Raw genomic sequence first — 10,528 nt, 5'->3', positions numbered from 1 at the left:
ACACACACACACACACACAAACTACTATCTCTGGATCTTTCTTCAGTTAACACGGAGAGAAGGAGGGGAGACAGAAGTGGAGTGGAGTAGAGGCTAGGTACCCAGCTATTTCCTGCAGGATCTTGGACAAAGTGACCTTTCAAGGTGGTCTGGAGTCTTTCAATTACTAAAATGTGTTTATGTCCAATTCCAGATCAGATAAGCATCGCTAACCACAAAAATTGGGATAAAAGCCAGGTGCATCCCACACATCCCTGTGGTCCTCCTGCCTTCTGGCAAATGCTGAGGCCAGATTGAAAAATCTGTCCCCAGTTTGGGGGCCAAGTTTGGTGTGATCCGGGGATGATTTATATGGCTTTGGTTGGAGTCCACATGATATGTGCTACTTTGCCAAATTTAGCTTTGAAGTTTCTGACTCATTTGAAATAGAATGCATGGGGTTGGGACAGATGGGTTTCCCAATAGGAATCAGAGGGGTCTCCTCCAAATTCAGACCCAAAAGTAATCGAATTGCCCACCTTTCTACTCAAAAGTCTAAAAAACATACAACACAGGTGATGTCAGGACGAAGGAGTTGAATGTACAAGTCATTTCCAGGACTTGCCAAAAAATAAAAATAAATTGCTTTTAATTTCTGAAGGGAAAAAAGGTGGATTGATTTTACAGGCTTTACTCTAAACAGCAATTTACATGCTGAGACTGTAAAGCTGAGAGTAAAATATCCCTTCCGGTGATTTGAAATCCGTTGATTAATTTCAAGTTGATGACCTTGTTTCACTACAACAATAGAACTTTAATTCACCTCACTCAGGCTGCCTCTAACTCATTTTCAACAATTGCTAAACAACCAGCTAGTAGTGCCCATTCGGTGGATGGAGTCCCTATTAATAATACAAATTAAATGAAGCATATCAAAAACTCTGATCCCAATACTAAATTAAATAAGGATTTTCTCTGCATTTAAGAGCAAAATATGTTCCCATCAGAATAACCTCAGAGACTCTTAGGTATCATTGTCCAATAGAAATGAAATGCAAACTACAATTGTGATCCATATATGCAATTTTAAATTTTCTTGTAGCCACATTTAAAAAGCAAAACAAGTGAAATTAATTTAACAAAATATTTAATCCAATACACTCAAATTATTAACATTTCAACATATAATCAACATAAAAGAACTGATTTTTTTTCATACTAAGTCTTTGAAATTTGGTGTGTATTTTGCACTTCAGGTGCACTCAATTTGGACTTTCTACATTTCAAATGCTCAATAGATATATGTGGATAGTGGCTACCATAGCAACAGTGCAACTTTAAAGTAACAGCACATTAAATACATTTCAATAAGCAAATGTTACAGTTCACTCAGACAGAAGCTACAAAAATATAAAGCAGGGTGTCCATGTCACATGATTCCAGAGTATCGCAGTCTGCACTCATCTACTATCAGAAAAGACTCCTGGTGTGATGCTGTAGAATAAGCACTAAGCATGTCAGATTAATGCACTGGACTGCAAAGTCATTTGAACTGTAAGGTCAGTGGTTCAAGTTCACCAGCTGCTCCTCGGAAATCTTATACAGGGTCGCTATGGGTAGGAACTTACTCAATAGCACTGAACAACAAAAGTGGTGCTGCTAATGAAAAACCTGTAGATTGTTTCTGTAGACGTTGTTGTTGTTAACTGCTGTCAAATCAGTTCTGACTCATAGTGACCCTGTATAGATTTTCAAGGAGCAGTTGTTGGGTTTCAACCACCATCTGTAAACATTACTGTTGTTGTTAGGTGTCATTGAGTCGCTACGGACTCATAGCAACCCTATGCACAACAGAACAAAACACTACCTGTTCCTGGGCCAACCTCACAACTGCTGCCTCGCTTGAGCCCATTGATGTGGCCACTTTGCCAATCTATCTCGCTGCGGGTCTTCCTCTTTTCTCTCTGACCCTCCACCTTAGCAAACATGATATCCTTCTCCAGCGACTGGTCCCTCCTGACAATATGTCCCAAGTATGAGAGATGAAGTTTGGCCACATCCTGGCCTCCAAGGAGCACTCTGGTTGTCTTCCAACACAGATCTGTTGGTTCTTTTGGTAGCCCATGGCACTTTCAGTATTCTCCTCCAACACTGTAACTCAAAAGCATCAATTCTTCTATAATCTTCCTTATTTACTGTCTAGCTTTTGAATGCATATGAGGTTATTGAAAATACCATGGCTTGGGTCAGGCACACCTTAGTCCTCAATCTGACAACTTTGCTCTTCAACACTTTAAAAAGTTCCTTTGCAGCAGATTTGCCTAATGCAATATGTCATTTGATTTTTTGACTGCTGCTTCCATGACTGTTGATATGTGATAAAAGAAGAATGAAGTCCTTGAAAACTTCAATCTCTCTCCATTGATAGGAAGGTTGTTTATTGGTCCAATGGTGAAGATTTTTGTTTTCTTGGCATTGAGATGCAATCCATACTGAAGGCTGTGGTCTTTGATCTTCATCAGTAAATAGGCACTGACTCATCTATGCCAAGAAATTTGGAAGACAACTATCTGGCAGACTGATTGGAAGAGATCCATATTTGTGCCCATTCCAAAGAAAGGTGACACAACAGAATGTGGAAATCATCAGATATCTTTGATAATCCATGTGAGTAAAGTTTTACTAAAGATAATACAGAAACAGCTGCAAGCATACATTGACAGACAACTTACAGAGGTGCAAGCCAGATTCAGAAGAGGATGTGGAATGAAGGATATCATTGCTGATGTCCAATGGATCTTGGCTGAGAGCAGAGAATACAAGAAAGATGTTTACCTGTGCTGTATTGACTACACAAAGGCTTTTGATTGTGTGGCTCAGGACAAGCTATGGATAACATTGTGAAATATGAGTATTCTGCAACACTTAATTGTGTTCATGAAGAATCTGTACATGGACCAAGAGGCAGTTGTTTGAACAGAACAAGGGAACATTGAATGGTTTAAAATTAAGAAAGGTGTGTGACAAGGCTGTATTCTTTCACCATACTTATTCAACCTGTATGCTGAGCAAATCATACGAGAAGACAGGTTATATGAAGAAAAATGTGGCATAAGAACTGGAAGAAGCCTCATTAACAGCCTGCAATAGGCAGATTATCTGTAAAGAGAACAGCAAGAAAATCCTATAAAGTTCAGTTCTCTAACACATGATGTTGCCCTGAGTAGCAACCAACTTAATGACAAGTTTTGGGTTAGTTTTCCCATATCACAAAGAGGGAATAGTGGGGAAATAGGATAGCAGCAGACTCTCTGACTCTGTAGAGAGCCTGCCCCAAACTTCTGAGAGAATCTGCTAATCCAGTTAAATTCAAGTCAAAGAAGTCAGTTCCTATGGCCTTGGTGACTGTTTTTTTGAGATTCAAAAGTAGCCACTCCTTGGGAACCCTATACAGGATCACTATGAGTCAGAACTGACTTGACTGATGGCACTTAACACCAATAATCTTGATACATTTTCTCAAAGGACACAGGATGATCATGAGTGCTTATTAGGAAGAAGTTTTAAGAAAAATGAAAATTGCATTGGTGAGGAAAAGGCCAGGAAAGTTGGGCCAAGGAATTGTTTATCATTATGAAAATGCACTTGCCCATTCTTTGAGGGAGAATTTTGTTAGGAAACCTCACACCATCTACCATACAGCTGTAACCTTGCTCCTTCAGACTTCTTTCTCTTCCCCCATTTTGGAAGAACAGGTTTGGGTCTCCCGAGGATGTCAAACTACCTTTTGATTTGTCGTAAATCAAAGAGTGCAAAATTCTTTGGAAAAGAATTAGAGATGAAAACACCACCAATAGTGCATAGACCAAATGGAGAATATTTCAAGAAACAATAGCTTTTTAGCCCACTGTCAGCCTGTAATTGAGTAGATTTTCTAAAATTATAGTTAGAATTTCCCCAGAGAAATAGGCTTCTTGTTAAGTCTTCGTAAAGTATGAGGCCACAGCCCCACCCAAAACATTCTCAGCAGGGACCTTTGCATTTGAGAAAACATGTAGACCAACTCAGAACTTCTAGGAGATCAGAAGACTTATTGAAAGAAAGATCTGCATTTTAAAAAACAGACTGTTTGGCTTTTTGAGTTTCAAGCAAGCTCTTTGCTTTGGAGGCATCAAGACTAGAAAAGTCAGCCCTTCTAGGACTGACAGTTAAAAGACACCCGAGAACAGTCTAGTATGCTTACTGGGTCTACTTCTGAGTGGAAGTGGGAAAATGCAGCAATGAAGACACAGACTGAGTCTGAACATTTCCATTGGCATCCTTTGACACTGAGATGAGAGAGAGAAAAGGAATATGAACTCCTGAGTCCATGGGCACTGACCTAGCCCACAGGGGTAGGGTTGAGAGTGAAGAGTCTGGTTGGTTTGAAGTGAAGGGAGGTAAAGGTGAACTCCCAAACTTGCAGCTGGTACCCATTGACCTAGATTGGATGGCTAGGGCTGAACTGACCAGAACCTGGTTAAATGAAGATAAAGATGTTTAATACTATAAGCAAGTATAAATTGCTACAATTGGATGAACTGGACTTTTGCTCATGGTTGTAGTTGCTCAAAATTCTAACTGGAATGAAAGGTTCTTTGTATCAAGGAACATGTTTGTCTCCTCAGTGTACTGGGTTGATGTTGTTGTTGTTGTTAGGTGCCATTGAGTCGGTACCAACTCATAGCGACCCCATACACAGCAGAACAAAATACTACCCAATTCTGGGCCAATCTCACCATTGTTGCCACGCTTGAGTTCATCAATGCTGCCACCTGGCCAATCCATCTCATTGCTGGGTTGATAGGGATGGGCAATTTAGACATTGGCTATCAAACATGGGGCAATAAAGGCAAGAAATGGCTGGCTTACAAGCATTCATAAGTGTGCTTTGTCTCAAAATGAGTGGGGTATGGGAGAATCCCCGCTGAATAGTTTTACTCATTCCCAGATGGGACTGGTTAAAGGGAGTAGGGGTGATGGTAATAGGATTTTATGATTCAACTGTGAGTAATTACTAGCAGGATTGTGATTGTCAAAACTAATTTAGATGTGAAACTAAAGCGGGGAGTAGTTACCTTTCATTTCAGGAACAGACGATCCCAGGGCCATCGAGAAGAAAGAGCATGCCTGAACTATGAGTTCCCTACCTAGAAAATCAGTGAAAGCAGAGACAGCCGCATGAAGAGACGAAGCAACTGTGGGCTGTAGGCCCATGGACTGAGTAAGGTTGTTTGCCTGTGGGCAGGAGGCTGGCTTGCTTTGGACATTTAAATAAATATATATTTTGTTTTGTATGTGTACATCATATATTTTTCTCTGTTCATTTATGAAATATAGGATATAAATGGGGAAACACAGGGTGTAAGTAGGATAACTGTTGTTGAATGGGAGATATTATAATCATTGAGATGAAACGAAGTATATAATTTGTTGAATGTGAAACTGATGATCTTGTCTATAAACCTTCATTCAATTCACAATAAAATGTGTTTTTTTTTTTAAAGGTAGCTTCACATTTTTATGTTCTTGTTTATTAAAGGTTTCTATGATTTTGTAATAATGTTTTTTGATTTATCTTGGTACAAGATGGTTAATGAACAGTTTTAAAAGACAATATGTTAGTTCCCTACTGCTGCTAAAACAAACTATCAAGAATGTAATGGTCTAAAACTACAAATTGTACAAATGTATTATCTTACTGTTCTGTAGGACAGAAGTTCAAAATAGGTCTCATTGGACTAAAAGCAGGGTATTGACAGTGCTTTGTTCATTCTAGATGTTCTAGGGAAGATCTGGTTCCCTGACTTTCCAGGTATTTAGAGATTGCTGGTATTCCTAGTCTTCTGGTTTCTTTCCATCTTCAAAGCCAACAATCACATTTTGCAGAACTATCTTCATTATCACATCTCCTTCTCTGGCTCTGGCCATCTTAGTTCCCTCTTTCTCTTAGAGGGACCCTTGAAATGACATTGAACCCATGTGGATAATGCAGAATAATTTCCCCATCTCAAAGTCCTTAACTTAACCACATCTGCAATCTCCCTTTTGCCATCTAAACTAACATAAATCGCAGGTAATAAAGATTAGGATGTGAATATCTTTGGGGTCATTATTTGCCTATCACAGATGTTAAGTGTAATATACTGTCCAGATGCTCCCATTAGAAATGAAAGGATTTTACCCAAGCTGCTGGAGGCCTGCCAGTGAACAGCCCTCAGCTATTATCCTTCTTCAGGACTTTCCAGCCAAAGAGAGATATCTCCCTAAAGCCAAGCCTCTTCCCAGAGTCTTTGTGTGCAATATAATGACTATCAGACAGGCTATTTTGCACTTCAGAGAAGGCAGCTCTGAAATGCCATTTCCGCTCCAGAGCACCTCATAGGCATCCTTGGCCATGTATCCTTTCTTAATTTCTCTGTCTTTCCCATCTTGCTTCTTCCTTTCTCTTCCACAGTTATTGATCCCAAGAGCACTTCCTAATAATGCATAGTACATTAATATACTATCTAGGGAAAACAACCTGCCATAATATGAAACAAGAAGTGTTTGTGGAAAGAAGGGTTAAGAAAGACAATAAATAATATTTACCAGTTATTTCCTTATAATTTTGATTAATCAGTCCAATATAAACACTGCCCCTATATCATACATCATAGAGGCAGTGGTGTTCAGTGGTAGAATCCTTGCCTTCCATGAAAGGGACCTAGGTTCGACACTTAGCTAATGTACCTTATGTGCAGCCATCGCCCACTTACCACTGGAGCCTTACATGTTATTCTGATGCTGAATATTCAGGTTTCTGTGAAACTTCAAGATGACTACAGACTGGTAAGAATGACCTAGTCATCTACTTCTAAAACATCAGCCAAGGGAAATCCCTATGGGTCACAATGGTTACATCTTCCATTGATCACTGGGGTAGAGCAGAACCAGGCAGCATTTCCTTCTGTTCCACCTGGAGTCTCCATACACCGGGGGAGGGGGGTGGACTGCAGGGCAGCTAACAGCAATAGCATACTGTGCATCATGAATTTTCACTTTGAGTCTTCCCACCAGCAGCTCACTTTTTCCAGCATACACAACCAAGCAGTGACAGGAGAGATTAGAACAGCCAGGAGTACTGAGGATCTTTCAAGAAACCCTTTCTTCTTTGGGTTATCCAAGATGCCCACTACAACCAGACACAGACCGGAGAGAGCCCAAACCACAGAGTTCTCTGGAATCTCGGACTTTCAAATTCGTAAATTTGCCCTTTACTTAAAAAAGTCAATGATTTCACCAAGAAAGTTTGATTAGTTTCTTTTACTTTCTGTAATGAAGTGCCATCCTTTTTACACTTGAAAGGATCTTTGTAATAATGCAACATTGATCTTTTGAATACAGATGAGCTAACCTAGATAATAGGATTTAGAATGTGAAAGACCAGACTGGCAATGATATTTAAGCTTCCAGTGCCATCAAGAGGAATTACAGCACAACACAACTCTTTCCTCAGACAATGTCTGATGCTACATAAATAAATGTAAAGTCATGTTTCCTCCGGTACATAGTTTCTTTTGTTTTGACTTTTTGTTCTTTCTGCTGTTATTGTTCAGCATCTTGAGAAGAGTCAATCAAGGTCCTCAGTGTCAATCAACTAGTGAAAAAAATATGTACATTTACCTCTGAAATCTGCCCTCTCCAGTCTACATCTTAAAGCTTCACAGCTCTAGAACTGGGAGTCAAGTCTGATACTAGAAAGCAGGTCTATAATAAAACTTTAGGGAAAAAAGGTGGAAGACATTCATTCTAATAGCCTTATTCTGCACCATGCTCTTAAAGTGAAAAAAGGAATGGAACACCATTCCTGCCTTTAGAGAACTGGCAAGGTGAGGCAGAGAATGACACTTTGAAGAATGAAGTGTACAAAGGGGCTTCAAAAAGCTTGTGAAAGCTCTCTCTCTTCCCATAGCTGGTGCACCGGGAGCTGCGGGCATCAGTGCAGACATGGCCAACCAGTCCCAAAAATGGCACAGAAATGGGATCAAGAAACACTGATCACAATGATATGATTTTCTCAAGGATGTGGACCTCAAGTTTCTGAGGAAGATGCATCTTGCCAAGAAGCACAAGAAAGGCCTGAAGAAAATGCAGGCCAATAACGCCAAGGCCATGGATGCATGTGCCAACGCTATCAAGGCTCTCGTAAAGCCCAAGGAGGTCAAGCCTAAGATCCCAAGAGGTGTCAACTGCAAGCTCAGTCGACTGGCCTACATTGCCCATCCCAAGCAGGGGAAGCATGCTCAGGCACGCATTGCCAAGGGTCTAAGGCTCTGTAGGCCAAAGTCCAAGGCCAATGCTCAAACTAAGGTTGAAGCTTCAACCAAGGCTTCAATTCAAGCTCCAGTCAATTTAATCTTCAACTCCAGCCCCAGCCAAGGCCTCAACTCAGGCCCCCAAAGGTTCCCAGACCCCCACAAAGACAGAATAGAGTTTTCCCTCTGAGGACAGGACTGGCATGACCCTTTGGGTTACCATCTGCATGGAGCTGGTGTTGCTATTTGTACAAATAAACCTGAAGCAGGAGAAAAAGAAAAAGAAAAAAAAGCCTGTGGAAAAATTTCATTATCTTTTAATTCCATTTTTTTCAAAAACTCTTTTAAGTTCTCTTGAGGAAGCAATAAAGCAAAGGTTTTTGTTTTGTTTTATCTCCCCCTTCCTTAGGGCAAAAGGAGCCATCTTGATTGTTCTACTCTTAAAGTGAGGAGAAGCAAAGATATCCTTCTTAAGTAGCCTCAAACATGCGAGGTAATTCATGGGCATTAGGGCCAATGCCAGGTCTTCTTTATATAGAATAATAATAAATTTAATGACAGAAAGTAAATATAGCTCTAATGAAAGTCCCAGCCCAGTGACAAATATGAGGCGATTCTCTGCATTTATGTATATTTGAAATTATTTATTATTTTTAAAAAACTTTATGGTCATTACTAAGTCACATGCAAGACCCAGTGATAAATTTTAACACTGCAACTATAAAATATTTAGAAACTGGTGAGTTCAGTGTGTGCTAAAGTGATCCACAAAGTCTTTGATACTTGCTTGCTACTGTTAGGTGTCATGGAGTCATTTCCAATTCATAGTGACCCCATGCACAACAGAATGTAATACCGCCCTGACCTGCACCATCCTCACAATTGTTACACTTGACCCCATTGCCACTGCCACTGTGCCAATCCATCTCATTGGTGTCTTCCTTGTTTTAACTGACCCTCCATTTTACCAAGCATGATGTCATTCTCCAGTGGCTGGTCCCAACTGATAACATGTCTGAAGTATGAGAGACAAAGTCTTACTATGTTGTGGTTGTTGTTGTTAAGTGCCATGCAGTCGGTACTAACTTACAGCGACCTTGTATAGAGTTTCCAAAAATTGACTGGTGACCTTGCAGTCCAGTGCATTAACCAACAGCACCACATCAAGTCTCACCATACTGGCTTTTAAGAAGCACTCCAATTGTACTTCTCCCAACACAGATCTGTTTGTTCTTCTGGAAGCCCATGGTAACTTTAATATTTTTCTCTAGTATCACAACTCAAATGCATCAATTCTTCTACAGTCTTCCTTATTCATTCATTGTCCAACTTTCACATGCATATGTGGCTATTGAAAATACCATGACTTGAGTCAGGCACACCTTAATCCTCAAACTGATGTCTTTGAGCAATGGATTTGCCTAATGCAATATGTTGTTTGATTTCTTGGTTGCTGCTTGCATAAATGTTGATTATGGATCCAGGCAAAATGAAGTCTGACAACTTTGATCTGTACTCCATTTTACATGATGTTATTTATTGGTCCAGTTGTGAGGATTTTTGTGTTCTTTACATTGAAGTGCAACCAACACAGAAGGCTGTGGTCTTTGATCTTCATCAGTATTTTAAGACCTCTTCACTTTCAGTAAGCAAGGTTGTGTCATCTGCATATCATAGGTTACAGGTGAATCTTCCAACAATACTGATGCCATGTTCTTTTGCATATAAAGCAAATATTCTCTAATTATTTGCTCAGCATACAGATTGAATAAATATGATGAAAGAATAGAACCCTTGCACACATCTTTCTTAATTTTAAACCATTCAATATCCCCTTGTTCTGTTTGAATATTCTGTCTGGCTCTTGGCCTATGTGCAAGTTCCTCATGAACATAATTAAATGTTCTGGAATACCCATTCTTTGCAGTGTTGTCCATAGCTTGTCATGATCCACACAGTGGAAAACCTTTGTATAGTCAATAAAACACAAGTCAACATCTTTTTAGCATTCTCTGCTTTCAGCAAAAATCCATCTGACATCAACAATGATATCTCTTGTTCCATGTCCTCATCTGAATCCAACTTGAATTTCTGGCAATTCTTTGTCCGTGTACTGTTGCAGCCATTTTTTACTTACCTTCAGCAAAATTTTATCTGCATGTGATATTAATGATATTGTTCAATGATTTCTGCATTCAATTGGGTTGCCTCTT

At 39.7% G+C, this 10,528-nt stretch overlaps 1 pseudogene; it reads left to right on the top strand.

Moving 5' to 3' along the window:
- Positions 1–434: 434 nt before the first annotated feature.
- Positions 435–8,491, top strand: LOC102832255 (annotated as a pseudogene).
- Positions 8,492–10,528: the final 2,037 nt, after the last annotated feature.

The sequence above is a fragment of the Chrysochloris asiatica genome, unplaced genomic scaffold (assembly GCF_000296735.1).
Source record: "Chrysochloris asiatica unplaced genomic scaffold, ChrAsi1.0 scaffold00073, whole genome shotgun sequence".
Lineage (NCBI taxonomy): Eukaryota > Metazoa > Chordata > Mammalia > Afrosoricida > Chrysochloridae > Chrysochloris > Chrysochloris asiatica.
The sequence above is the reverse complement of the archived record's forward strand: the minus strand, read 5'-3'. Positions and strand labels throughout refer to the sequence as shown.